Source organism: Pseudorca crassidens, chromosome 10 (genome assembly GCF_039906515.1).
Source record: "Pseudorca crassidens isolate mPseCra1 chromosome 10, mPseCra1.hap1, whole genome shotgun sequence".
Lineage (NCBI taxonomy): Eukaryota > Metazoa > Chordata > Mammalia > Artiodactyla > Delphinidae > Pseudorca > Pseudorca crassidens.
In genome coordinates this window covers 65411981-65439958 of record NC_090305.1, presented here as the reverse complement: position 1 = coordinate 65439958, position 27978 = coordinate 65411981, and the positions used below count along the sequence as shown (strand labels likewise).

The window sequence follows — 27978 nt, the reverse complement described above, 5'->3', positions numbered from 1 at the left end:
TGTCTCTGGCCACAAGCTGTGATGGCAGTGGGCGGAGAGTTGGCCCCTGAAACTGCTCATGCCCCCGGCCTCCAGCTTGCCTGCCAGCAGCCTCTACCTTGCTCTACCTTCCGGTGTTAGTCAGCTCGGGCTGGTAACAGAGTCTCACGAACTGGGTGGCCTAAAACCAGAAATTTATTCTCTCATAGCTCTGGAGGCTAGACATCTGAGATCAAGGTGTGGGCGGGGCCATGCTCCCTCTAAAGCTCTAGGTAGAATCCTTCCTTGCCTCTTCCTAGCCCCTGGTGGTGGCCGTGTTCCTCGGCTTAAAGCTGCATCACTCCCATCTCCGCCTCTGTCGTCGCATGGAGTTCTCCGTGTGTCTCTGTCTTCACATGGCATTTTCCTCTTCTTACAAGGACACCAGTCATATTGGACAGTGACACACCCTCATGACCTCATCTTAACTTTATTATGTCTGCAAAGACTCCATTTCCAAATAAGGTCATATTCACAGGCACCGGAGGTTAGGACTTTAACATATCTTTTCGGGGGAACACAATTTAACCTATAACATTTCCTAACCTTGCATCTCATTGGCACAAACTCATTCACATCCAGAAGTCTAGGAAATGCAGTGTTAGCCTTCCAACCGGTCAAATAGAGTGAGGGCGAATAAAGGGAGAAAGCCCACCCATGTGGTTAGCACAGGGGCTACCGTGCAAGCACCGCTGTATTCTGGATGAACAGATGAGGTAATCCTGATACACAGAATGAGAGGCAGTGCAGTAGGGTGGTTAGTAGCACTGGATCCAATGTTTGAACCTGGCCCAGCTTCTGCTGGCTATGAGATCTCGGGCAGGTTAGTTACTTCTCTGTAACCTTTAGCTTCCACACCTATAAGTGGGGATAATAACAGCCACCATTTCTCAGGGTTTATCTGAGTATTAGATGAGATTATGGACTCCAAGTTCCAAGGACCAGGCACACAGTAAGCCATCTACAATGGTAACCATTATTAAATTATCAAACTTACTAGGTTTATTCTGTGTCCCACCATGGGAGAGAATTGAATGAAGCACAGACACATGGACGAACTGTATGTAAGGGTTCCCCCTGGCATGCTTAGGACTTTATGTAAAAATCAGAAACTCCAAGAATTTGAGCCAAGGCATAAATTTCCTGATGTAAGGATTTTCTTACTCAGCGCAATGACCCATCAGAGTATCAAGAAGCTAAGGGATTTATCTCTGGAATAGATTTCTCCAAGTTCTGTTGGTGATTATTTTAGTTGACATAAGAAGAGAAAAAGCAGGTGTCAGCTAAAGTGTGGGTGTTTTCTTACACAAGCATTGTTACATGTTTATGTTCCTGAAAAAAGGAAGTAAAAGTCATATTAACCATGTTTAGGGTTCAGAGGACAAATGCTTTTTCAGTTTTAAAAGGTGCAGTGGATTAAAATAACTTTGCGGTGGTCAACATGACTTGGATGGAGGTACATTCCGTATTTTACTATTATTAAATCTGTCTCTCTAAGTGAGATAAAGCAGTTGAGACAGAAATCAGACTTCCGTGCCTCAGACTGGGTCATAGGGAACATTTAGCTATTAAAAATTTGGCATTTTACATAAAAAAATGAAATAATGCCATTTGCAGCAACATGGATGGACCTAGAGATTATCATACTAAGTGAAGTCAGAAAGAGAAGGACAAATACCATATGATATCACTTATATGTGGAATCTAAAATATGACACAGATGAACTTACCTACAAAACAGACTCACAGACATAGAGAACAGACTTGTGGTTGCCAAGGAAGGGGGAGTGGGGGAGGGATGGATTGGGAGTTTGGGGTTAGCAGATGCAAACTATTATGTATAGAATGGATAAACAACAGGGTCCTACTGTACAGCACAGGGAACTATATTCAATATCCTGTGATAAACCATAATGGAAAAGAATATGAAAAAGATGTATGTATACGTATAGTTGAATCACTTTGCTGTGCAGCAGAAATTAACACATTGTAAATCAACTATACTAGAATAAAATAAATTTTTAAAAAATTAGGCATTGTACAATTCAATAATAAAAGGACAAACAACACAATACAAATATAGGAAAAAGATGTGAACAGACATTTCACCAATGAAGATACACAAATGGCCAATAAACACATGAAAAGATACTCAGCATCATTAGTCATCAGGGAAATGCAAAGTAAAACCACAATAATACACCACAATGCAACTACTAGAATGGCTAAAACACACAAAATAACAACAAAAACTGACAATACCAAGTTCTGACAAGGATGTGGAACGATTGGAACTCTTGCACGTTACTGATAGGAATGCAACGTGGTGCAGTCACTCTGGAAAACAGTATGGCAGTATCTTTTAAAGTTAAACATAAACTTACTATATGATTCTGCCATTCCACTCCAGATATTTACCTATGACAAATGAAAACATACGTCCACACAAAGATGTGTGTGTGAATGTTCATAGTAGCTTTAGTCATAATCACTCAAAACTGGAAGCAACAAATGATGGACGGATAAACAAATTGTAGAATATGCATACAGTGGCATACTACTCAGCAATAAAAAGGAACAAAATATGGGCTTCCCTGGTGGTGCAGTGGTTAAGAATCCGCCTGCCAATGCAGGGGACATGGGTTCCAGCCCTGGTCGGGGAATATCCCACATGCCACAGAACAACTAAGACCGAACACCACAACTACTGAGCCTGCACTCTACAGCCCGTGAGCCACAACTACTGAGCCCACGTGCCACAACTACTGAAGCTTGTGCGCCTAGAGCCCGTGCTCTGCAACAAGAGGAGCCACCGCAATGAGAAGCCCGTGCACCACAACAAACAGTAGCCCCACTCGTCACAACTAGAGAAAGCCTGTGCGCAGCAACGAAAGACCCAATGCAGGCAAAAATAAATAAATAAAATAAATAAATTTATATTAAAAAAAGGAACAAAATAGCAATACATGGAACAACACAGATCAATCTCAAAAACTTTATGCTAAAGTGAAAGAAGTCAAACACAAAAGGCAATATATTACATGAGAGCATTTATGTGTAATGCTAGAGAAGGCTAAACTATAATGACAGAGAGCAGACCAGTGGTTGCATGAGGCTGGTGGGGGGCGGGGAGCAACTGCACAGGGGCAGGAGGGATTTCTTAGGGTTAGGGGATGGTTCTGGTCTGTGTTGCGATGGTAGTTACGTGACTGTATACAGTTACTCAAACTCTTCAAAGTGTACACTTCAAATGGGTGAACTTTATGTAAATGATATATTAATGTAAACATAAGCTTTGAGTTCTGATGTGACAGGCTTGGGGAGAGGGAGCAGTTGGAGGATAGGAGTGGGGTGGTGGTGCAGGGCATGGCTTATCTATGCGATGCCTGAACCCAGTGATTTATCCTCTAAGGTCAAGCCTATCAGTTATAACTGGGAACCTAGTGCAGCCAAGCTCTGTTCCAAGAGGGGGTGTTAGCATCATATCTATAGGGTTTTTTTTTTCGTTATAAAAATTTAGTGCTGGGGCTTCCCTGGTGGCGCAGTGGTTGAGAGTCCGCCTGCTGATGCAGGGGACACGGGTTCGTGCCCCGGTCTGGGAAGATCCCACATGCCGCGGAGCGGCTGGGCCCGTGAGCCATGGCCGTTGAGCCTGCGCGTCCGGAGCCTGTGCTCCGCAACGGGAGAGGCCACACAGTGAGAGGCCCGCGCGCCGCAAAAAAAAAAAAAAAAAAAAATTTAGTGCTTATTTTATTTTTTATATATATATATTTACTTATTTATTTTTGGCTGCATTGGGTCTTTGTTGCTGAGCACGGGCTTTCTCTAGCTGTGTCAAGCAGGGGCTACTTTTTGTTGTGGTGTGCGGGCTTCTCATTGAGGTGGCTTCTCTTGTTGTGGAGCACGGACTCTAGGCGCGTGGGCTTCAGCAGTTGTAGCACACGGGCTCAGTAGTTGTGGCTCGCGGGCCCTAGAGCACAGGCTTAGTAGCTGTGGCACACGGGCTTAGATGCTCTGCGGCATGTGGGATCTTCCCCGACCAGGGCTCGAATCCGTGTCCCCTGAACTGGCAGGCAGATTATGAACCACTGCACCACCAGGGAAGTCCCTAGTGCTTTTTAATGTTATACTGATTTTTATTATAGCTACAAAAGGAAGTGAGGATAGGTATCATCATACATCAAAGAGCAGATGAGAAGTGGTGAGGTCTACATTAAAGGAGAAAGCATATGTGAAGCAGAGTTCACAGAGGACATTCACAAATGGCAACTATTATTATTTGCCTAGGTTGATGTGGTCAGCATAGAAGTGTGAGGCCAGGCTTCTCGCAGGGGAGAAGCAGCAGAGACCTGGGAACAGGATTAGAGTGGCGAGGTCATAGCCTTTCAGCCCCAGTGACTTCTCTTTAGAACAGGTATTTTATGACACCCTTTTTGCTACCCCCAACCCTTTTGCCAACAGCTTCTTGGCTTCTGATCTGATTTCCTACCCTTGCTGTCCAGGGCAGCATCGTGGTCCACTTAGCCCCCACCCTCATTCAGATCACTTCCAGCTTGCTCTCCCTCTCGGTCTCCATCTCTTCCTCCAAGAGGGATTGCTGCATTTTAAAGTTAATCCAGGACAAGAAGAGCCAAATGTGTTTCAGGATGCAGTTCCCAGAAGAACTGAGGGGAGGAGAGGGAGTCCTGGGCTTCCCTCCAGGGCCCAGGCATAGGGGCTCCAAGTCATAAGGGCTGAGCCCCAGTGTCCAAAGGGGCCTGAGATCAGCAATGTGTGGGTTTCTTGCTCTTCCCTTTGAGCCCACGTGTCTACTGCAGCCTTTTACAGAAGGAGAGTCAGCAATTCATTCCAGGACCTTCTATGTGCCAGACACTGCCCCAGGTGCTGGGGACTCTGAGACAAAGAGGGAAAGTCCCCACCTTCCAGGCACTCACAGTCTGGTTGGAAGAGATAAACAGTTGCTGGTGATCACAATGGAAACCAGAGCAAAGGTTTAGAGAAGCCGTGCTGGGAACATAGAGGGAGAGAGCTGTCTCTGCACGCTATTTTTTAAAACAGAAAATTACTTTCTATTTACTTCCCATTGAAGAATTTAAAAAGTATTATCAGCGTGATGGGGCACCAAATTATTAGGCTGCCCAGGATGTCCTCATGCCTTAGGCCAGCCTGGACTAGGTTTGTCCAGTCTCCCTCTGCACCCACCCCGGCCCTCACCTTCTGCAGCTTTCAGAGGTTCAGTCCTCTGAACCAGGTATTCTGAACCTGATTCTGGGGGTGGGGCTTCTGCAAATCAGGCCCTTGTCAACTGGGGATGATGGTTTGTAGTTCAACAAAGGGAAAATCAAGAGGCAAATCCAAGCAGGTCTGGACTCACGAGGAGCAGATGGAGAGAAGGGAATGAAGTGGGAATGGGGAGGCAAGGTTGGGAGGAGTTCTGAGCTTCATCCTGGTGGTTTATGACAGGGTCACAGGAGGGGACGTGTCCCGGGGGCTTACTGGGATCACCAGTATGCTCCCAACCTTTGCTGAGTGCCTACTGTGTGCCAGGCCCTGTGCCAAGGGCTTTCTCTATACCAAGCTCCTACCCTCTCAACAGGCCCTAGACTCCAGCGTGATCCCAAGGAGAGAGTGGCTATGAGTGAAATCTGAGGCTATGAGCGGCCTTTCATTTTCCAACTTGATAAGAGCAACATATATGACAAACGATTATTCTTAATATAAAGGACTGTGCAATCAAGAAATTATGGATAAAATTATACTAAAAAAACCCCATGATGGGCTAATGAGCATATGGAAATATGCTCAGCTTCCTTAAACAATCTGGTATGAAAACTAAAATTAGATACCATTATGTCTTCATCTATCAAAATATTTTTAAAGAAAATTCTGGTTTGGTGAAGTTGTAATAAAATGGGCAGGCGAGTAATGGCTGGCAGATGTATAAATTAATCAACTATGGCACCTTGTTAATGTGTACCAAGGTGTACATAGTACTAGCCTAGTAGTTCCATTTTAGAAGAAGATAGATAAGGATGTGAATGCAAGGATGTTTGTCATACATGTAAAAGACAAAAACTGGAAATGACCTCAAGGCCCAACAATAGGACAACTGATCAAATGATGGGTTGATCACACACATACACACACACTTCCCCACACAGAGAATCTGAGCTTAATTTTGTTAAAAAGGATATTTATATATTTTCTCTCATTGTTTCTCTTTATATACATGCAGAGAAAAAAAGACTGGCAAGAAATGCACCAAAACATATTTATTTTGGAAAGGCAGGACTATGGGCTGCCTTTATTTATTTTTTCTTTAAATTTTTCCATAATAACTTTGAATTGCTTTCATTATCTGAAAAAATATTTTTAAAAATCTGTGACATATTCTTGCTAAAAATTAATCAAATGAGCCTTAACTCCCACTTTGCATGAAAGAGAGAGATAAGTGAAATGACACCACGAAGAAACAAGTTGACAACATCTAGAAGATGGAACCTTTTATAAAGAAACCGATTATCTTCTCCAAAAGTTGATATGATAAGGGACAAACAATTGGGGGAACCATTCTAGATGAACGAAAACTAAACAGGCATAGCAACCAAATGCCACGTTCAAATCTTGATTGGGTCCTGACTCAGAGTCAGGTCCAAATGACATCGTAGGGACAATTGGGGAAAGTGAAATATGGATCTTCATTTTGATCTTCACTTGGCCAAACTACAGACGTGCTACCCAGCTGGCAAATACCTGATCTGCAAAAGCCCCACCCCTTGAATCACAGTCCATAATAGACACACTCAGAGAGGCCATTATGGTATGTTCCTAAACCAAGGGGAATTCTGCACAACCTCAAAATAGCACATTTTTCTTCATTTTACATAAAATGCCTATTAGAAAACTATTTAAATTCAGTTTTGGTAACTAAACTTTCAGTAACTACCACTTATTAAGTATCAACATCTTGGCTTACTGCACAGTAATACCCCGTGACTCCCAACCAGCGGGGACATGTAAGATGCTGTGGGTGGGCTGGTGGACGGAGACCACCCAGCACTGTCCCTCATTCCACATGGGTGCCTGACATCCCCCAGGCTAATCCTGAGCCCAGTGGGGTGTGCGTGTGTGTGTGTGTGTGTGCGCACGCGTGTCTACTTCTAATTAACAGAAGCTAGGAAACTCTTGATTCAGGGACCAATTTTACAACAAGTCACCAACTTTACCTCACTAGATTCTGTTATTTGGTTCAAAAGCTTCCGTTTGTGGGTAGAGGGACAAAAGTATCTAACAGCAGCCTATGACTGACAGAATTCTTTTACTGACACATCACATTTAAAAGACTCCAAAGCTCCCAAGGGGGCAACTGTTCCTTTCAGTCTTGGAGTACGTCCTTGCTGACGAGAATTTTTGCCAGTCTCCATTTTCTTCTTTGGTGCAGGGGTAGGGGTGAGCAGGGAACCCACAAGTCTATGTGGTGGGTAAAGTAGGGAACTGTTATCCCCATTTTATAGACTTTTTATAATATAAATATAAAAATATATAATGTAAAAATATATTTCTATATAAGAATATGCATTTGCTATATACAATATAAATATAAAATATAGGAGATTGACACTCAGAGATATGCCAGCTGCCAACTCCAGGCAAAATACCACCTGGATAGCCTGTGGGGCCCGCAAAGCTCAGTTTATTGCTCTGCAGCAAGTGGGGAGGTCAAGGGTACCATATTTATAGGTTTTGAGGGTCTAGTTTAAGGTGGATCTTCAACTGCGGGGAGCTGATCGGAATTGGACTAACTTCCTGATACAATAGTTGAAGGTTGGAAAAAACAAAGAAAGGAAGGTTTTGAATGAACCTTAAGAGTAAACAGTCATTTGCAAAAACCAGCTGAGCGATCCACTGTTCTGAGAAAGGGGCTATTTACCCTGACGAAGGCTAGTTGAGTGATAAATAAAAATTCAGATAAATGGATTTTCAGTAAGTTCATAAGACAAATAAAACAATTATTTATAACTTCATCTTCCTGGGCAGGAATATTCTGCAGAGAGCGGAGGGCTAATTTTATTTTATTTTTTTGAATTTTATTTTAGTTATTTTTTTATACAGCAGGTTCTTACTAGTAACCCATTTTATACACATCAGTGTATACATGTCAATCCCAATCGCCCAATTCATCCCACCCCACCCGCCCAACGCTTTCCCCCTTGGTGTCCATACGTTTGTTCTCTACATCTCTGTCTCAATTTCTGCCCTGCAAACCAGAAATTTGGATCATCTGTACCATTTTTCTAGATTCCACATATATGCGTTAATATACGATATTTGTTTTTCTCTTTCTGACTTACTTCACTCTGTACGACAGTCTCTAGATCCATCCACGTCTCTACAAAGGACCCAATTTCGTTCCTTTTTATGGCTGAGTAATATTCCATTGTATATATGTACAACATCTTCTTTATCTGTTCGTCTGTCGATGGGCATTTAGGTTGCTTCCAGAACTGGCTATTGTAAATAGTGCTGCAATGAATATTGGGGTGCATGTGTCTTTTTCAATTATGGTTTTCTCTGGGTATATGCCCAGTAGTGGGATTACTGGGTCATATGGTAATTCTATTTTTAGTTTTTTAGGGAACCTCCATACTGTTCTCCATAGTGGCTGTATCAATTTACATTCCCACCAACAGTGCAAGAAGGTTCCCTTTTCTCCACACCCTCTCCAGCATTTCTTGTTTGTAGATTTTCTGATGATGCCCATTCTAACTGGTGGGAGGTGATACCTCATTGTAGTTTTCATTTGCATTTCTCTAATAATTAGTGACGTTGAGCAGCTTTTCATGTGCTTCTTGGCCATCTGTATGTCTTCTTTGGAGAAATGTCTACTTAGGTCTTCTGCCCATTTTTGGATTGGGTTGATTGTTTTTTTAATATTGAGCTGCATGAGCTGTTTATACATTTTGGAGATTAATCCTTTGTCCGTTGATTCGTTTGCAAATTTTTTCTCCCATTCCGAGGGTTGTCTTTTCATCTTATTTATGGTTTCCTTTGATGTGCAAAACCTTTTATGTTTCACTAGGTCCCATTTGTTTATTTTTGTTTTTATTTCCACTACTCTAGGAGGTGGATCAAAAAAGATCTTGCTGTGACTTACGTCAAAGAGTGTTCTTCCTATGTTTTCCTCTAAGAGTTTTATAGTGTCCGGTCTTACATTTAGGTCTCTAATGCATTTTGAGTTTATTTTGGTGTATGGTGTGCGGGAGTGTTCTAATTTCATTCTTTTACATGTAGCTGTCCAGTTATCCAAGCACCACTTATTGAAGAGACTGTCTTTTCTCCATTGTATATCCTCGCCTTCTTAGTCATAGATTAGTTAACCATAGGTGCATGGGTTTATCTCTGGGTCTTCTATACTGTTCCATTGATTAAATTTCTGTTTTTGTGCCAGTACCATATTGTCTTGATTACTGTAGCTTTGTAGTATAGTCTGAAGTCTGGGAGCCTGATTCCTCCACCTCCATTTTTTTCCCTCAAGATCGCTTTGGCTATTCGGGGTCTTTTGTGTCTCCATACAAATTTTAAGATTTTTTGTTCTAGTTCTGTAAAAAATGCCATTGTTAATTTGATAGGGATTGCATTGAATCTGTACATTGCTTTGGGTGGTACAGTCATTTTCACAATGTTGATTCTTCCAATCCAAGAACATGATATATCTCTCCATCTGTTGGTATCATCTTTAATTTCTTTCATCAGTGTCTTATAGTTTTCTGCACGCAGGTCTTTTGTCTCCCCAGCTAGGTTTATTCCTAGGTATTTTATTCTTTTTCTTGCAATGGTAAATGGGACAGTTTCCTTAATTTCTCTTTCAGAGTTTTCATCATTAGTGTATAGGAATGCAAGAGATTTCTGTGCATTAATATTGTATCCTGCAACTTTACCAAATTCATAGATTAGCTCCAGGAGTTTTCTGGTGGCATCTTTAGGATTCTCTATGTATAGTATCATGTGATCTGCAAACAGTGACAGTTTTACTTCTTCTTTTCCAATTTGTATTCCTTTTATTTCTTTTTCTTCTCTGATTGCCGTGGCTAGGCCTTCCAAAACTATGTTGAAAAATAGTGGTGAGAGTGGACATTCTTGTCTTGTTCCTGATCTTAGAGGAAAGGCTTTCAGTTTTTCACTAGTGAGAATAATGTTTGCCGTGGGTTTATCGTATATGGCCTTTATTATGTTGAGGTAGGTTCCCTCCATGCCCACTTTCTGGAGAGTTTTTATCATGAGTGGGTGTTGAATTTTGTCAAAAGCTTTTTCTGCATCCATTGAGATCATCATATGGTTTTTATTCTTCAGTTTGTTAATATGGTGTATCACATTGACTGATTTGCGTATATTGAAGAATCCTTGCATCCCTGGGATAAATCCCACTTGATCATGGTGTATGATCCTTTTAATGTGTTGTTGGATTCTGTTTGCTAGTATTTCATTGAGGATTTTTGCATCTATATTCATCAGTGATATTGGTCTGTTATTTTCTTTTTTTGTAGTACCTTTGTCTGGTTTTGGTAGCAGGGTGATGGTGGCCTCATAGAATGAGTTTGAAAGTGGTCCTTCCTCTGTAATTTTTGGAAGAGTTTGAGAGGAAGGGTGTTAGCTCTTCTCTAAATATTTGATAGAATTCACCTGTGAAGCCATCTGGTCCTGGACTTTTGTTTGTTGGAAGCTTTTTAATCATAGTTTCAATTTCATTACTTGTGATTGGTCTGTTCATATTTTCTATTTCTTCCTGGTTCAGTCTTGGGAGGTTATACCTTTCTAAGAATTTGTCCATTTCTTCCAGGTTGTCCATTTTATTGGCATAGAGTTGCTTGTAGTAGTCTCTTAGGATGCTTTGTATTTCTGTGGTGTCTGTTGTAACTTCTCCTTTTCCATTTCTAATTTTATTGATTTGAGTCCTCTCCCTCTTTTTCTTGATGAGTCTGGCTAATGGTTTATCAATTTTGTTCATCTTCTCAAAGAACCAGCTTTTAGTTTCATTGATCTTTGCTATTGTTTTCTTTGTTTCTTTTTCATTTATTTCTGCTCTGGTCTTTATGATTTCTTTCCTTCTGCTAACTTTGGGTTTTGTTTGTTCTTCTTTCTCTAGTTCCTTTAGGTGTAAGGTTAAATAGTTTATTTCAGATTTTTCTTGTTTCTTGAGGTAGGCTTGTATAGCTATAAACTTCCCTCTTAGAATGGCTTTTGCTGCATCCCATAGGTTTTTGATCATCGTGTTTTCATTATTATTTGTCTCTAGATGTTTTTTGATTTCCTCTTTGATTTCTTCAGTGATCTCTTGGTTATTTAGTAACGTACTGTTTAGCCTCCATGTGTTTGCGTTTTTTACATTTTTTCCCCTGTAGTTGATTTCTAATCTCAGAGCCTTGTGGTCAGAAAAGATGCTTGATATGATTTCAATTTTCTTAAATTTGGTGAGGCTTGATTTGTGACCCAAGATGTGATCTATCCTGTAGAATGTTCCATGTGCACTTGAGAAGAAAGTGTAATCTGCTTTTTTTTGATGGAATGCCTTATAAACATCAATTAAATCTATCTGGTCTATTGTGCCATGTAAAGCTTGTGTTTCCTTATTATTTTTCTCTTTGGATGATCTGTCCATTGGTGTAAGTGAGGTGTTAAAGTCCCTCACTATTATTGCGTTACTGTCGATTTCCTCTTTTAGAGCTGCTAGCAGCTGCCTTATGTACTGAGGTGCTCCTATGTTGGGTGCATATATATTTATAATTGTTGTATCTTCTTCTTAGATTGATCCCTCGATCATTATGTAGTGTCCTTCCTTGTCTCTTGCAACATTCTTTATTTTAAAGTCTATTTTATCTGATATGAGTATTGCTACTCCAGTTTTCTTTTGATTTCCATTTGCATGGAATATCTTTTTCCATCCTCTCACTTTCAGTCTGTATGTGTCCCTAGGTCTGAAGTGGGTCTCTTGTAGACAGCATATGTACAGGTCTTGTTTTTGTATCCATTCAGCAAGGCTGTGTCTTTTGGTTGGAGCATTTAATCCATTGATGTTTAAGGTAATTATCGATATGTACGTTCCTATTTCCATTTTCTTAATTGTTTTGGGTTTGTTTTTGTAGGTCCTTTTCTTCTCTTGTGTTTCCCACTTAGAGAAGTTCCTTTAGCATTTGTTGTAGAGCTGGTTTGGTGGTGCGGAATTCTCTTAGCTTTTGCTTGTCTGTAAAGCTTTTGATTTCTCTGTCGAATCTGAATGAGATCCTTGCCGGGTAGAGTAATCTTGTTTGTAGGTTCTTCCCTTTCATCACTTTAAGTATATCCTGCCACTCCTTTCTGGGCTGCAGAGTTTCCACTGAAAAATCAGCTGATTCCTTTGTATGTTATGTTTTGTTTTTCCCTTGCTGCTTTCAATAATTTTTCTTTGTCTTTAATTTTTGCCAATTTGATTACTATGTGTCTTGGTGTGTTTCTCCTAGGTTTATCCTGTATGGGACTCTCTGCACTTCCTGGACTTGGGTGGCTATTTCCTTTCCCATGTTAGGGAAGTTTTTGACTATAATCTCTTCAAATATTTTCTCAGGTCCTTTCTCTCTCTCTTCTCCTTCTGGGACACCTATAATGTGAATGTTGTTGCGTTTAATGTTGTCCCAGAGGTCTCTTAGGCTGTCTTCATTTCTTTTCATTCTTTTTTCTTTACTCTGTTCTGCAGCCGTGAATTCCACTATTCTGTGTTCCATGTCCCTTATCGGTTCTTCAGTTATTCTGCTATTGATTCCTTCTAGTGTAGGTTTCATTTCAGTTATTGTATTGTTCTTCTCTGTTTGTTCTTTAATTCTTCTAGATCTTTGTTAAACATTTTGTGCATCTTCTTGATCTTTGACTCCATTCTTTTTCCAAGGTTCTGGATCATCTTCACTATCATTATTCTGAATTCTTTTTCTGGAAGGTTGCCACATCTAGAAAAAGTCTCCACTTCATTTAGGTTTTTTTCTGGGGTTTTATCCTGTTCCTTCATCTGGTACATAGCCCTCTGCCTTCTCATCTTGTCTATCTTTCTGTGAATGTCGGAGGGTTAATTTTAATGCACACAGTCTTAGAACTTAATCCTATTAAGCTGTGGGTCTGCAGGTAGCTTCATGCTCTGAGGGTAGTGACTTGCTCAGGTCCACAGGAAGTTGACCCAAGTCTTCAGATCCAAGCCCTGGCCCTTCTTTCACACCACAGTGCCTGTCTTCACTACTGTGGTGCTGAGCTCACCCTGCTCAGATTTGCCAAAACAAAACCCCTCACACAGAGGATATATAAGTTTATGTAGGCCCCAGGGATACTGTACTGGGTTAAACAGTGTCCGCCTAAAATTCAGCTCTACTCAAACCTTCCTTGGAAATAGGGTCTAGGTTATAATTGGTTAAGATGAAGTCATACTGGATTAGAGAGGGCCCTAAATCCAATGACTAACTAAATCCAATGACCCTTCTAAGAGGGTCATTTGAAGACACACCAGGAAGAAGGCCATGTGGCGATGGGGCAGAGATTGCAGTGATGCAGCTACAAACCAAAGAGCATCAAGGATTGTCAGTAGCCACCAGAAGCTAGGAAGAATCAAGGAAGTATTTTTCCCTGGAGCTGTCAGAGGGAGGATGGGTCACCTTGATTTTGGACTTTCAGCCTCCAGAACTGAGAGAGAATCAATTTCTGTTGTTTCAAGCGCCCCCCCCCCCCACCCCTACCACCCTGCTCTGCCAAGCGTAGAACACAGTCCAGACTTGACACCCTGAGTGGGAACCCTGGACCCTGGGGTGGGATGTGCAGCCTCCCTGGGCTCTGAAGTGGGTGGGGAAATCTAATGAGGGCAGAGGGACACTGTCCATGCCATATCTTTTTCTGGCAGTCTGGCCACTTTGCCAACATTCAAGAAGGGACCCTTTAAAAAAGTGTCCTCGAAACAATCAATTCTGGAAAAGCTTCAAAATACAACACCACTTCCCACTGTGTCCCTCAACTTTCCCCTCCAGAGGGGAGAGCCTCATTCCCTGTCCATGCCGTACAGGAAAGAACAGAACGCATAGGAGGGCAGTGCTCATCCTCTTCCCTTACAGTGGGCGGGCAGGCATGGTGACAGCCTTTCCCTCAGGACAGGGGCACTTAGAAATCTGGGCCACTTCAGAAACCTCCCAGCAGGAACCAGCAGCTGTTTTGGAAGGCTGCACGGAGTTCTGACTTAACCCACCAGCCTGAAAATAGCTTGGTCCTTTTCCCCATGAAAAACAAGGTTTAACAGTAATTAATTTGGCAAACGATGATCGGGCATCCCTGGGAGAACACTGCAGAGACTCCTGTTGGAAACCAAGAAATGTAGGATATAAAGTCCTGTCCTCCAGGGAACCATTGGTGAGAATGTTAACTAGGGCTTGAATGCTTGGGTTTCCAAAGTGAGTGCTCATATCATCTCAGCCATCTTCCCCATCTTACTGGTGAGAAACCTGAGGCTCAAAGAGGATGAGTGATTTGCCCTATCCTGGGACCCTCCAGGAATCTCATCCAAGATGGGGAGCTGGAACCAGAGTTCAGTTCTAAGTTCTTCCTCTGGGGACACGATATGTATGTACATTCCCAGGGAGAGAGGGAGGAGGGCAGGGGCCGGAGGCAGTGGGAACCCAGGGCCAAAGTTCCAAATTCATCCTTGAGTGGGAGAGGAAGGAGTCTACTGACGTCCCATCATAGCAGCAAGATGGAAATCCAAGGGCATCCAGCAACCTGTAGGGCGGGCGGGGGGCGGGCGGGGCAGGAGAGCACAGAGCCTCAGATGTAGGCCTCGGACACTGACTCCAAAGATGTAAGTGAAGGATGGAATATACGAGCCACTCCTCATGATTTTAGAGCCATTAGTGTCCCAAACCGTTCACACAAAACTATCATGGGGTGGGGGTTGGGGTGGGGGGACTTTTAAATCCTGAGGATGGGTCCCATTTCCAGAGATTCTGACTTCATTTGTCAGGTGTGGCCTGGAGCTGTCAGAGCTCCCAGGGGGTGCTGGGGACAGCCAAGGTGGCAAGCCCCTGCTTCAGAGACCTCCCAGTTTTTATAATCCTGCATTGGCGTTTCTCCTCCTTCTCCCCTCCTTTAAAAAATTATACAAGGATCCCAGGAGTTGTAGGCAGGACTTGGAGTTAATATCTGACCAACAGAGGCCTACCTGGGTCTGGGTGAGGAGAGCCAGCCTAAGTGACCCTGTGTATGTGTGTACTGTGTATGTTTAAATTTAGGGAAAATCTACATAGAGTAGAATTGACTCTTTGAACTTTACAGTTTTATGGCAGGTTTCACAGAGGCATATGATCCTGTAACCATCAACCACAATCAAGATACAGAAGAGTTCTATCACCACAAAATAGTCTCGAGGGACACTTTTGAATGTAGTTCCAGTGGCCTGATTGGGGGTAGAGGTTCAAAACCTAATCCCCCCAACTCTCTGCCCCTCTCAAAGTAGCATGTCTCTGGTACCTTCTCCTATTTCTGGTCCAGGCAACTTTCCTGATAATTGGAAGCAATTATTCCCCCAAAACCAGCTCTGCCTCATTAGAGCCTCTGTTGAAAAAGGCAGGTTGCTAATGTCACTTTTCTTGCTTCTCCTGAGACCAATTTTCCTGAACTACACAACACCCACAGTCAATACCTCGCTCAAACGACTTCTGGTGGGAGAAAAAAATTCACCTGTTACCCAAAGCCATCACAAGCACTTTCCTCACACAGCTGTTCCCAGCTCCTGAGACATGATTTAATTGGTCCAGAGGTCACAGGATCTTCTTCAAATTAGGGTCCCACACCAGAAGCTGCCATCTGCATCTGGGACAATCCAGACAAGGCTTTGGAGGACAAACAGTCGTCCACTCTTTGAAGCAGCATCAGCTCCTTAGCAGCTACCTGGTTCCTTTCCAAAGGCAGATGCCCTGGAGGCCGGAGCTCATCTGTATCTCCAAGCCAATTATTTGGGAATCAGGATGGAATGAACAGAACGAAAAATTCCCACTCTGTCCCTTTCCCTTTTCCAGAGCAGCTGTCATAAGGGTAGAACAGGGTTTCCAAGGCAGGGAGGGGCCTTCGAGATCTTATCTTTCTGATTTTGTGGAAGGAGAACTGCCCACCTAGGGGCCCGGTAGTATGTCAACTCCACCACGCCCTCCCCTGTGATGCTCACATCACATGAACTCTGACCTCAGTGTCCAGGGCAGGAGGGGGCCCAGGGACAAGCTGAGTGGCAGAAACACTATGAACAAGGAGCGGTGCCTGTGTGGAAGTGTCTTTAACAAAATGTTCCCATGTAGGGAGGACTTGGGAAAAAATGGAGAGGCCAGGGTGGGACTTAGGCTACCTGGTGAAGTCAATGAAACTCCAGCTCAAATGATTCCTCCCCCACAAACTGCTCCTCTAAAAGTCTAAAGTAATGTGTGCTCTGCTCCCGGGACCTGATGATCCGCACTCCCCTGGGCCTTGGAATGACTTCAGTTCAGGCAAAGCCTCCCAGGCAGACCAGGGCTGGGGGCCTTCAAAGGGAGCTGGGTGGCTCCTCTGGACCCCTATTCCACTCCCAACAGACTTGTTTCATTGTGTTTTGTTTTGTGGCTCTGTTTCCTTTTCTTAAGCCTATTTTTTTTTAGAGGAGTTTTAGGTTCACAGCAAAATTAAGGGAGAAGGTACAGAGATTTCCCATAAGCTCTCTGCCCGCACTTATACGTAGCCTCCCCCATTATCAACATCCTCCACCAGAGTGGTACATTTGTTACAACTGATGACCTATCATAGTCACCCAAAGTCCACAGTTTACCTTAGGGCTTGCTCTTGGTGTTGTGCCTTCTGTGGGTTTGGACAAAAGTATAATGACATATATCCACCATTATAGTATCACACAGAGTAGTTTCACTGTTCTAAAAATTTTCTGTGCTCCACCTATTCATCCCAGTAGCCTCTGCCCTCCTTCCAACTCCTGGGAACCATTGAGCTTTTTATTGTCGCCTTAATTTTGCCTTTTCCAAAATGTGATATAGTTGGAACCCTACAGCATGTGGCCTTTTCATATTGGCTTCTCTCACTTAGTAACATGCACTTAAGGTTTCTCCGTGTCTTTTCATAGCTTGATAGCTCATTTGTTTTTAGCGCTGAATAATACAATACATCCATTGTCTGGATGTACCAAAGTTTATTTATCCATGCACCTACTGAAGGACATCTTGGTTGCTTCTAAGTTTTAGCAATTATGATTAAAACTGCTATAAACATCCATATGCAGGTTTTGGTATACACTCAACATACTAGTCTTTCGTCGGAGTGGGAAGAGGGAGCCACTGCAACGCCCCTCTCCGACCCTGCCCCGGGCCCATCTGAGACTGTAGCAGAGCTCCTGGTCACTAGAGTCCCCCATGGGCCACACTCCTCGCCGACGAAAATACACGTGCCCTCGTTCAGCCTGGGGTGGTCTAATTACCTCCTGATTTAGAGAATCCTTAAGTCAAAAGCAAATAATACTAGCTGACATCATTGTGCTGTTTGTCCACCTCTGCTTGGAGGACAGGCAGTGCCCGTTGACCACCGAGCCCCCTTGGTTTCCTGGGTCTGTGCTCAGGCTGCTCCACCCCTGTAAACCCTGTCCCACCCAATCCCTGCATGCTCTTCAACAGCTCAGACGACACCTTGTCCACAATGCTGTCCCCAAGTGCCCCACTAGGAAGCCATGCCTCCTCTCCTCACCCCCTTTTAAATAATCTAATTAAAGAACAGTTTTAGATTTATGAAGAAGTTCCAAGATAGCATCAAGAGTTCCTAAATACTCCTCACCCAGTGTCCCCGATGTTAATATCTTAGGTTACCATGGTACATTTGCTAAACGAAAAAACCAACATTTGTACACTACCGTGAACTAAACTTCACACTTTGTCCAGATTTCATTCGTTTTTCCTTAAAGTCCTTTTTCTGTCCCAGGATCCCCTCCAGGATGCACATTACATGTAGCTGTCATTTCTCCTTAGGTTCCCCTGATGTGTGATAGTTCTTCAATCACAGTTTGGGCTTGTCTGATGTTTTTTCTCGTGCTTGGATGGGGTTATGGGTTTCTGGGAGGAAGCGTGCAGAGGTGGAGTGCCCCCATCCTCATCATTCCACCCTGCTCTTTATTACTTATTGCCACATTCTCCTAGCCTCTTTTCATGCCTCTTTTGTCCAATCTGTCCTCCACAGAGTGGGTTACAAGACCTACCCACAATCTTAGTAGATGCCTGAGTGGATGCCACATAGCAGGCATTGTTCCAGCCCTGAGGTTCCTAAGATACCACCAGAGAATAATAATTACAATACCAAATGCCTTCTCCTGGGTCCTTAGGTCTTGGGGACCTAAGAGAATCAAGGATCAAGGATGGTCTCCCATCATTGGGTGAGGTCTCAGGCCTCTCTCTGGCTCCCTCTGGTTTTGCTGGTGGGGTGCTCTCTGCGTAGATGGTGGGTATGGCCCTCGTCAGGTGTGTTCCGCCTCAGCTTGGCCCCCTTTGTCACTGAGGATGCCCTCAGAGAGGGACAGCTTGGCTTCCTCTCCAAGGGGGAGAAATGGCACCCCTTCCCTCTCCCACTACCAACATGGGCTATGTTTGAGTGGGGTGAGGGGCTGGAGGAGGCAGATATGGGTCAGGAGGCAGTGGGGTGGGGTTGGATGAATCCATTTAGTGCCCTGGGCAAGAAAAGACATCTATTATCTGTCATGCCTCCTCCGTATACCTAACTCCAAATAAAATCATAAAGCACAATATTTATATGTATGCTGAAATTATAATAACTTCTTAATTATCTGGTTGCCATGTTTCTGCATAGGTCTGTTGAAAGTAAATTTCCCTCCTTCCCTCCACTTTGTCTCTGCCCCACGAAGCCCAGCTCGGTTGGGAGGTCCCCTTCATTTCTCACTGTCTTCCTAGGACCTCTCCTCCCAGTGTCCCAAAGGCCAGGACACCCTCATTCTTTCTCCTCTGGCTCTTCCATGCGCCCACAGAGCCCCTTCGACCATGTTAAGACAGGTTGTTTTTCAAAGGCAACATTGTAAAGATCTTGGATGCACTCCCTTCTGAGAGAGAAGAGCAGCGTTCAGCTCCCCGCCTCCCTCACAGCCAGGGTTCCTCAACTGCAAATGTTTCAGCAAAGGCATGCCCAAGAAGCAATAAAGATGGCACAGCCCACCAAACAGACTAAGGGGCATTCTAAACCAGCCGAAGGCCACAGTCAGTCCACAAACCAGCCCACGGCATTACTTCATTCTCGATGGGTGAGTCTGGCTCACATTTCCCCTTCATTCATGCCCTAGACACAGGGTGCTGGAGCCACTCTTCTGGCTCGAGAGCCCATTGGGTGCATCTCTTCCCGACTTTATTCAGTGGCACCATGTCAACAGCTTGAAATGGGCCACGGTGGGAGTGATTACACCACAGCAACCAGCAAACGCTACAACTCAGGGCCCCTGCTCTCCCCAGAGCTGGTGACCAGTTAAACATACACCAGCCTACCCCTGCCTTGAGGCCAGGTTTCCCATAGTGACAAATCAGCACCACAACCTTTTTCCAAAAAAAACGATCAGCGGGGGCTCCCTGCTCCTCAAATGCTCCACAGAAACCCCCTCCTTCCTGCAGATTCTCTAACTCCATAGGCAAAGCTCTGGCGTCCTCCTTCCTAGCTGCACATCCTTGGGTAAGTCCCAGGTCTTCGCTGGCCCTCTGGTCCCCCATGCATAAAACAGGGACAGTACTATCTAGCCCATAGGCAGGTGGCATCTAACGGGGCTTTAGAATGGGCCTGTGCCACTGTAATAAGTGACCTCCAGGCAGCGTTGAGTCTATGCCTCTCTCCTCTGGAGGGAGAAGGTTTTCCTCTTCCCTACCACCAGCACCTCAGATGGGGCTCCATGTCCGCAGGATGAAATTCTACTTCTCCCTCAAGGCTTAGACTGGAAACCACTTCCTTCATGCAGCCTTCTCAAATTTCCCAGATTGGAATCCATCCCTTTTCCCACAGCTGTTGGTTCCTCCATTTCTGGGTTTATTGCAATGTGCTTTGCCTTGGAGGAGCATCAGCTCTTGATCATTATTGTAACCTCGCAAGTACCTAAGATGCAGTAACCCTGAGGTTTCTACACTTTAATGAGTAGAAAAATCACTTGGAGAGTTGGCTAGTCTGATAGATATCCAGACCACTGCCAGAGATTCTGATTCATTAGGTCTGCGGTGGGCCCAGAAACCTGTATGCTTAACAAATACCCCAGGGGATTCAAATGCAGGTGGTATGTAGACCACACTTAAACCAGCATGGCAGCACGGAAATGCCCATGAAATAAACACAGGAGGACTTTGAGACCCTGGGGAGGGGGAGGGGGGAAGTAACTTGTCCAAGATCACACAGCTGGAGAGTGATAAAGCCAGGATTCAGACTCAGTTGCAGTCAGAGGTGCACATACTCTGTACATATTCTTTGGGAAGGAGAACACATCATGTGGGCCACTTGTACAGCTCTAAACTCTAATGCTATGCTGGTGGCCATTGTGGGCTTTCTTCCTGTAAAGGAGCTAAACGATTTCAGAAAAACATGTGCACACGCACACACACACCCCTTTAAACTGCTGTTTCTCAGAGGGTCTGCCCCAGCAGACGGCCCTCCTCCTACTCAGTCATACTCCCCAGCTACATTGGTAAGGTGTCAGATTAATTGCCAGATGTTGCCGGCATCACCTCTGATGAAGAATCAGCCTTCTGCCCCAACACTGAGAAATACAGAGATCTCAAGGTCCGTGTCTGCTTTCCCCCTCCCCAAGTCCCCAGCAAGGTAGCTTCGATGAAGTCCTGGAAGGTGCCAGGTGCGGAAATAAGTGAAGACTACCCAAATGAGAACAAACAAAGGTTACTTATTCAGAGCTTGCTATATAGCAAGGGAGTCAGCACTTGCCTTTGGCAGAGACTCAAAGGCAGGCGGGGGAGTGGGAAAGCTGTGTAGTGGAGAAAGGGAAGGTTTCAGGTGTGTCCTGATTGGAGGCTGTGGGCAGAGGGAGCTGGAGGTGGGCTAACTAGAAGCCGGGCATCCTATGTGATTGGTTAGGGGAGCATATTTGGCCTTCTGTGATTGGTCCTAAGTTGGAAGGAAGACACACATTAGGGAAGCTGGCAGTTATTGATTGTAATGTCCCAGTCATTTTGGGCAGAATGTTACGAGCCTTGTGGGTTGGCTTCCTGAGCTGGTGGCAGCAGATTGTGGGTCAGAGTTCTATTTTTACATGTGGTCCAGCTGCCTGCATTTGTACATTTAATCACTCACAGGGAATTCAATTCCCAGCACATCTCCTCAGCCATTCAGCCCTGTCCTTACGTCCCACAGAACAATCCAGGGTCATCTCCCCGACTCGTGAGATGTCTTCCCCCAACCCCCTAAGCTCTCAGTGCCCAGAGGGCAGAGCTGAGAGGAGTTCAAGCAGAAATGCCACCTCTTTGGGGGCTCAGGGTGGAGCTCTGCTCCCATTCACGTCCCAGTACATCATCAGAGATGTCTATGGAGGAAAATCCACCTGCTGAGTCACCAAGAACCCCCGTGACCCACCCCACCCCCATTTCCTCTAATACTGTTCAGACACAGTCAATGACCTTTAAGTTTTCACTCTGGGTCCTCTGAGGAGGGAAATTTTGCACAAAGGACCTCCTGACATCATTAATTGTGGAGTAAACGGAGTTCCGAGGGACATTCTACCCTCTCATTTCTTTTCATGGACAATCCTCCTGGTGGTTCATGCAAGGAACCTGGGAGTCATCTGTCAAAGTTCCTCCCACACTCAGTTCAGTCTTTTCCCAAGTCCTGTCAATTCTCCCTCCAGAATCTTTCTCAATTCTGTCCAATTCCCAGCTCTCTCATCCCCACCGCCCTCCCCCCCAATCCAAACCTGCAGCATCTGTCACCTGACTTTGCAAAAGCTCCCTACGAGTCTCCAGGGTTAATTTCAGTAAGCCAAAGCTAGCAAACTCTGTTTAAAAAAGAAATACAAAATGGTATTTTTTTTATAAAGAGAGAAGAAGGGAGGGTTCATGTTCTCCTCCAGGCTCGAGAAAGAAACCTCGCAAGTACTTATCACTTTTAGAGAATAAAGATGCCATTTTAAATATTATTACCAGGGTTCTCAATTAAGACAAGAGACATCTTAGAGGTTAAAAGGCATGGACATATATACACTACCAAACGTAAAATAGATAGCTAGTGGGAAGCAGCTGCATGGCACAGGGAGATCAGCTCGGTGCTTTGTGGCCACCTAGAGGGGTGGGATAGGGAGGGTGAGAGGGAGGGAGACACAAGAGGGAAGAGATATGGGAACATATGTATATGTATAACTGATTCACTTTGTTATAAAGCAGAAACTAATACAGCATTCTAAAGCAATTATACTCCAATAAAGATGTTAAAAAAAAAAAAAGGTAGTTATAGGGCAGAGCAACCATCTCCAAAATCCAGGCATCTTGGAGAAGACCTTGTCAGAAACAGCATATGCAAAGACAGTTTTAAGATGTAGAATAGTATCTGCTTTGCTAAGGCAAAGGAGGTTTGCCTAAGCTGCAGGAAAGGAGGCAATATCTTTCTTTCTTAGTGCCATGAGAATTCTTTCCCCAGCAGTTAGAAGGACCTGCAGTTTCAAGATCAAGCACTAGAACTTGATCAGTAAACAGAGGAAAGAGTTTGCCTAAGTAATTCAAAACTTGTGGGAAAACAAATGGCAGAAAAAGAACGCTGACCTGTGGAATGTGGTGCAGGGGTGAAGTGTAGCCTCTGTGTCCCGCTTCCCTCCTCCCCCTGCAGCTCCCTCCCCACTCAGCAACCAGAGGGATCTTGTGAACGTGACCATGTCCCTCCTCTGTTCTTTAAATACATCACTTGCCTGTGGGACCCATTGCTTGTCAAGCCAAGACTCCACCCTGCTGGGGATGCTGAGGTTCTGTATATCCTGTCCCCTCCAATCCCTGCCTCTCCAGCGGACTTTCCTATTCCTGTTCCCCTCACTAACTGGGCACCAGCCCCACTGGTCTTCCTTCAGATCCCAGAAATTCCAAGTTCCATCCTGCCTTGAGGCCTCACATACCTGTCCCCGTGCCTGGAACACTGTCCCTGTGCCTGGCCCACTCATGTTCACCTGTCAGGTCTCAGCTTAAATGGTTTATCACAAAGAAGCCAGCTTGGACCCCTGTCCACCTCCAAAAAACCAAAACCAAATGATATTTTTCTGTTACATCCTTTCATGGCTCCCTAAACTTTCCTAACAATTGTCAAAATTTAAATATGTGTAACATATAATAGATATTTATTTTTGCTTCTTTATTTATATGTCTCCCCTCTGAACTGTAAAGTTCATGAAGGCTGGAGCGCTATCTGATTCTTTTCAACACTGTATCCTCATCAATAGTACTCAATAAAAATACTAACAGTCAACATTTACTAAATGCTTATAATGTACCTGTCCCCATTCTGAGTGCTTTAAGGAAATTAACAACATTTAACAATATTTATTGAGCAATGGTTATTGAGCTAGGCTTGGTCATAGGTGCTGGGGATACATCCGAGAACAAAATAGACAAAAGTCACCACCTCAAGGAGTGGATATACTAGTGGAGAAGACAGACAAGAAACAAGATAAATAAGTAAATTACTTGACATAGTACAAGGTGATAAGTGCTAAGGAGAAAGACAGTACAAGGAAGAGGGTTGAGCAAGCATATGAGATGCATATTTTCCATGTCTCGTAGCTGAGGAAACTGAGGTGGAGAGAAGTTAAGGAACTTGTTCAAAATCTAATCCTTTGGCTATTAAGTGGCAGATTCAAAATTGAAACCCAGGTTCGGATACCACATGACTAACCACTGTACTCTCCTGCCTCTCAAAATAGGAACTCAGTAAGATTGGATGGAGCAGTGAAAGAATGAATCTAGGGGTTACCTGTGCTATTCAGAGACCTAGCATGCACATGTGGAGCGACCACTATGGTTTCAACAACTGGTTTCCAGACTATGCTTCTTGGAGACTTAAGGTCCACAGAGACCCTCCAGGGGCCACTGCAGGAAAGAGGGAGCAGGCAGCCAAGGACACATGGCTCCCAGCCCCTCTCCTGCCTCCAGCCGGAGCAGCTCTCCTTTTATCTGTCCTATATTGGGCTTCCAGGTGATCTGCCTTTTGAAGAAAGAATAAATGTTTTAAAAAGATGGTTTAAGAACATCTTTTCTAGACAAAAGCATAATTAAAGCAATTAGCATAGTCAAAGTCAATGTTAGCGCTGGCTAGGGCGGTAGACATAGCTAGCCCAACCCCTTCATTTTACTGAGTTGGACAGTGAGGTCGAGAACAGTAACATGACTTACCCAGAGTCATGTAGCCAGCGACAGAGTGAGCACTAGGACTCCTGTCTCCAGTCCAATCTCCTTCCCTCTGCACCACCACTGCTGACAAAGACGATTGGGCAGCAGGGAGGAGAGTAGGGCTGGCACTGGCCCCGCTGAGGCTGCTGTGTGGCACTGGTTAACGATCACCAGTCCCATTTCCTCTTCTCCCTGGGCATGTGGCCAGGCTACATTTCCAAGTGTTCCTTACATAGACTTTTCCCAGCCTCCCCTGAGATCATGTGGCCTTTTGGTTGAGTCTTTGCTAATAGAAAGTGAGCAGAAGTGACAAGCATCACTTTCAGGCCTGGTCCATAAAACCCTCCCACATGGGGTCACCCATGCCCTTTCTCCATCTACTGCCTTGACTTAGAGGAAGCCACCTGTCGAAAGTGACAAAACCATAGGACAGAGATGGCCTGGGTCCCTAAATCACCACTTGGAGGGGAGCCACTGCCAATCAGGAACACTAGTTTTAGGCTTTGGGTGAATGAAAAATAAATTCCTATCATGTTTGAGCCGCTGTATATTGTTAGGTTTGTTCCAACAGCTAGCATGACCTTAATTAACCAGCTATGATCTTCAATCAACAGCCCTCAGGATCTCTTCTCTGCTTTTTAAGATGAGGATTATGTTATCCATCTCTGGGATTGTTGCAGGATGATGTGGAATGCCCAGCATGAGGCCCAGCTCAACACATGACAATGGGGATAAGTCATTAAAAGGTAATGCTGCTGGAACTGCCAGATATTCAGAACCACATTCCAAGAAGACTGAGAGAGGAAGAAAGGAACATAGCTGCCTCTGATAATAAGGATATCTCAAAAATGACGGGTTGTGATTATATTCGAGCCTAGCAGAAAAATGGAAAAAACAAACAAACAAGAAAACCAAAACAGTGAAATACAGTGGTTGAATCCCAGGCTTTGGAGTCTGACAGAACTAAATCTTAGTTCCTGGCTTACTGTATGACTTTGACAAATCTTTTAACTTCCTGGAGTTTCAATTTGCTCTTGAAGAAATCGACTAACCCCAGGGTGAGGGAATTCAAGGGTGTTAATGAGGACCCTTGGTTGCAGGCAACAGTATCTGTTCTAGCTAAGAAATTTATAAGGGAGAATAGAAAACTTACAGAATCATTATAGGGGCTGAGGAAATTGGCTCTGGACTGAGCTTCCAGGAACAACTGCCAAAACCACAGTGCCAAACTGGGCCACCAGAAGAACTGTTCCTGGGTTTCTCTGGTGGCGCAGTGGTTGAGAGTCCGCCTGCCGATGCAGGGGACACGGGTTCGTGCCCCGGTCCGGGAAGATCCCACATGCTGCGGAGCAGCTGGTCCCGTGAGCCATGGCTGCTGAGCCTGCACGTCCGGAGCCTGTGCTCCGCAACGGGAGAGGCCACAACAGTGAGAGGCCCGCGTACCGCAAAAAAAAAAAAAAAAAAAAAAAAAAAAGAACTGTTCCTCTGCTTAATTAGGAAACTGCAGGATCAGGAAGCGAACTCTACAGTTGCTGACTTAAGAACCATGCCACCTCTAGACCAACCTGTGCCAGGAAAATTGAGCCTTGGACCCTGCTTCTCTGCTCAGGTAACTCAGTTGTAAATCAAAGTCTCATAGGAGAACAACTGGAGGCAAGCTTTTAGGAGGTCTGGAAAATGCCTAGCTTTCCAGTCTTTGAAGTGTAGGAAGATATTTTAGAAAGAGGTAGGGAAGGGTGTTGAGTAAGCCAATAATTCTATGGAAAACAGAACAGTGTCTGGCACATAGAAGGTGCTCAATACGTTTTAACTAGAGTTAGCAGAGCTTAGTTGTTAAGGGCCTAACCTCTGCAGCCATTCTGCCTGGGTTCAAATCCTGGCTCCACCACTATTAGTGTGTCACATTAGTAGCCTTCTTCCCATCACTATATTTCAGCTTACACATCACACAGTTAGGCTTGTTTCAGTTTACTCATCATAAAATAGGCATATTATAATAGGTCATATACCTTACAGAAGCACTTAGAGAACTGCCTGGTCATTGATCGTCAATTAACACTGGCTGCTACCAGCACTGTCCTGGTCTTCATGGCTCCAAAGGGTAATTGCATTTACTAGAGGCCTCTGTGACACCACATGGGCATCCAAACTCTGCTGACTCTGCAGGTCAGCTTTGCCTCTCATTTGAACATCTCATTCTTTTCCTCTATTGACTCAAAGAGCCTGATGATAACAAACAGTAACAGCTAGGCCCTCCGTTAATTGCATTATTCATGGTATTGCACTGGTTCTCACAATATCCCTTTGGAGATTGGTATTGTCATCCCCAGTTTACAGGTTAGGAAACTGAGGATCTGTGGTGTTAAGGCCCTTAACATCTAAGCTCTGCTAACTCTAGTTAAAACGTATTGACCACCTTCTATGTGCCAGACACTGTTCTGTTTTCCACAGAAGTATTGGCTTACTCAACACCCTTTATTATCTCTTAAATCCATAATTTCAGAACAGGAAAAGAAAAGTGGAAGTGCTCCCTTTTTCCCAATAATCTTAGGAAGAAAACCTAGTAGTACTAGTTCACCTAAGGCCTTAACACCTCCTCCTTCTGTGGATCCAAACTACCCAATGAGAGAGACACCATCCCTGAATAGAATGATCATAAATAGTGCTGCTTCTCCAAAACAGGCACCAATACTTAATCCTTCTAAGGTTACAAATGAAGGACTTGGCCTTGCAGGTGCAGCTTCTGGAACTAACAGCTCTCCTAGTAGTCTAAAAGATTGTCTCCCTAAATCAGCACAACTTTTCAAGTCTGTTTTTGTGAAAAATGTTGGTTGGGCTACACAGTTAACTAGTGGAGCTGTGTGGGTTCAGTTTAATGATGGGTCCCAGTTGGTCGTGCAAGTAGGAGTGTCTTCTATTAGTTATACATCTCCAGATGGTCAAACAACTAGGTATGGAGAAAAGGAAAAATTACCAGAGTACATCAGACAGAAATTACAGTGTCTTTCTTCCATCCTTTTGATGTTTTCTAATCCAACTCCTAGTTTTCATGGATTAAAGCTCCTTTTAGATATATAACTTTAATAAATAACGTTTTTGTTGGCTTTCAAGTGACTTTTTTTATTTTAAAAAACTTCTTCAGAAAGCCTTTCTATAAAAGAGAATTTTAATCTATACCATAATGGATGTATTCTAATGAGAGAACAAAGCAGAATGAAACTTGAGTCACTTACAAAATGTAGTGGTAGTAGACTAAAATAGGACTACTTTGAATCTGAAGTGTCTCCTCAGAGAGTAGAGAGCAATAAGCTTTGGAGTTAGTACTCAATGAGCTTTGAGTTATGTACTCAAAGATATAAGTAAATTGAAAGTAAAAGAATGGAAAGAGATATACCATGCAAACAGCAACCATAAGAGAGCTGGAGTGGCTATGCAAATGTCAGACAAAATAGACTTTAAAACAGAAATGTTACTAGAGTTAAATATGAACTTTTTATAATGATAAAAGGGTCATTCCATCAGGAAGATATAACAATTATAG

The 27978-nt window shown here is 43.9% G+C and overlaps 1 protein-coding gene across 11 annotated transcripts in view; it reads right to left on the bottom strand.

Moving 5' to 3' along the window:
- LARS2 (leucyl-tRNA synthetase 2, mitochondrial) overlaps positions 1-27978 on the bottom strand; it is a 282370-nt gene that overhangs the window by 216760 nt on the left and 37632 nt on the right. The window contains exon 1 of one of the 11 annotated variants that reach the window (XM_067754088.1): positions 24441-24623. The exons of 9 other annotated variants lie outside the window; for them this stretch is intronic. The gene's annotated coding sequence lies outside the window, so the exon portion shown is untranslated. Of the gene's footprint in view, positions 1-24440; positions 24624-27978 lie in introns of those variants that run through there. One more of the 11 variants, XM_067754087.1, reaches the window with a different exon arrangement.